Here is a 2082-nt window from a genome sequence, read left to right as displayed (position 1 = left end):
TCACAGCATTGTAAGAGGGGGACAGTTGAACCTGGAGGCTCCGCCCCTGTTTAATGGTGGACAGTTTCTTTTCACAAAGATGGCCTCCTTTACTCCTCTCTCAAACCATCGTTCCTCTCTGTCCAGGATGTGAACATCTTCATCACTGAAAGAGTGACCTCTGACCTGGAGATGAGTGTAGACCTCAGAATCCTGGTCTGATGATGTTGATCTTCTGTGCTGGTCCATCCTTTTGGCCAGTGGCTGTTTAGTTTCCCCGATGTAAGACTGATCACCCTCCTGACACTGAACAACATACACAACATTACTCTGTTTGTGCCAGGGGACTGGATCTTTGGGATGAACCAGTCTTTGCCGTAATGTATTTTGGGGTTTAAAAGCCCAACTAGAGCGTTTATCAACGCTCTAGTTATTTGAGTTTTTACATTTTAAGGCTTTACAATAAATCTTTCCCACACTCTTGCAATGTTTTGAACTCTTAAACCTACGACATTTTAACAACATGCGTATTTGTACTGCACAGTACTGCAAAGTTTGACTCACCAGCTCTGCAGAGCAGCAGCTTGGTTCCAGTCCGGCTCGGTTCTGGTTTTGCAGACCTGCTCTGCAGCAACGAAGCCCCCGCCCCATCCAGTTTGATGTGTGGATCATTGACCTTCAGGAAGCTTCAGGATTAGTTGAGACTCTCCTGCCAGTTCTGTGACGTAGATCGATCGTTAATTCTGACTTTGTTGCAAAACTTTCCCTCCGTTTCAGCAGAAAGCAGCAGCTGGAAGCACTGTTGGCTTCTGGGTAGTGTAGTTCTTTGACTGGCGCTACAGTGTGAAAGAAAACTACAAAATGGCGGTGCCTGTCCAAAGTATTTTCTTCGTTAACTTTTTAATCCCATGATATCCCGATCACGTGAGTAATATTAAAGTTGACAATCGTTGAAAAACACGAATGCGCAAGTCCGCCAAAGTCGAACTGCGAAGTAGCGATTGACAACTGTATACCTTAACTTCCCATCTGTAGAGCGCACTCCAGTATAAGCTTCACACACTAAATTTAAAGTAAAACACAATTTTGTACATAAATAAGCTGTGCTGGAGTAAATGTCGCAGGTGTCCACATCGTAATATCAGAAACAACACAGCTCCTGGGAGGATGTGCAGCTCTTGTTGTAGTACAAGAATCAACCACCAGCTGGCGTGTCATTGACTTTGATTTACCTTCAAAACACACACACACACACACACACACACACACACACACACATACACACACAGACTGCTGATCCCACAGGTCTTCATGATGACATCCTCTGACTCAAGCTTTCTCTACTGAATGAACACAAACTAGAGTAAGTAGAACAGACTACCGGTAATCACCGGAGAGACCAGTGCCAAACTCCTACAGTAACTGAAATCACGGTCCTTAGCAGCTAACAAGATGAATCACGCCCCATGGGCAGAAAACTGGTGAGCAAGTAAATGTCAACGGTTAGGAGAGTCATGGTCCTTGGACTGACCCGCGGGTTGTTTCAGGGAAGGAGGCAAGTCTGTCGGAGCTGCAGCTTCCACACGCTTCATACTTCACTTATAGCACTGTTTTAAAAGGTGACAAAGATTCGTAGTTCTGACTGTTTTTCGGGACTTGTTGTCAGCATTGTCTACAGAAAACATTTTTCTGCTGCTCATCTGACAATTTAAATCCAAACCATCTCCAAATAACAGTCAATGTTTTACTTCTTGCTCAGCTGCTCGTCCATATCCTCTCCTGTGTGTAAACTCCCGCCCACCTGGAGAAGCAGGAAGCAGGGGAGCATGTGCGGGTGAGGGGAGTGAGGGAGAAGGAGGGGCCATGTGCAGTTGGTGCAGACAGGAGAAAAAGAACTACATGAATTTTCAAGTTTAATTATGCTCGATGGTTGCCATAGAGCCATTTTAACCATCGTAAATTTAAAATCTCTCCATACATCGAGTACATTCGATATATCGCCCAGTCTCCACTCGATATATCGCCCGGTCTCCACTCGATATATCGCCCGGTCTCTACTCGATATATCGCCCAGTCTCCACTCGATATATCGCCCAGTCTCCA

The 2082-nt window shown here is 45.3% G+C and overlaps 1 protein-coding gene across 1 annotated transcript in view; it reads left to right on the top strand.

The window, feature by feature from the left end:
- ap3b1a (adaptor related protein complex 3 subunit beta 1a) overlaps nucleotides 1-2082 on the top strand; it is a gene marked incomplete at its 3' end in the record, with an annotated part of 88526 nt that overhangs the window by 27840 nt on the left and 58604 nt on the right.

This window comes from Nematolebias whitei, chromosome 18, assembly GCF_014905685.2.
Source record: "Nematolebias whitei isolate Nwh7 chromosome 18, NemWhi1, whole genome shotgun sequence".
In the NCBI taxonomy this organism is placed as follows: domain Eukaryota; kingdom Metazoa; phylum Chordata; class Actinopteri; order Cyprinodontiformes; family Rivulidae; genus Nematolebias; species Nematolebias whitei.
This window is presented reverse-complemented; position numbering and strand designations above follow the sequence as displayed.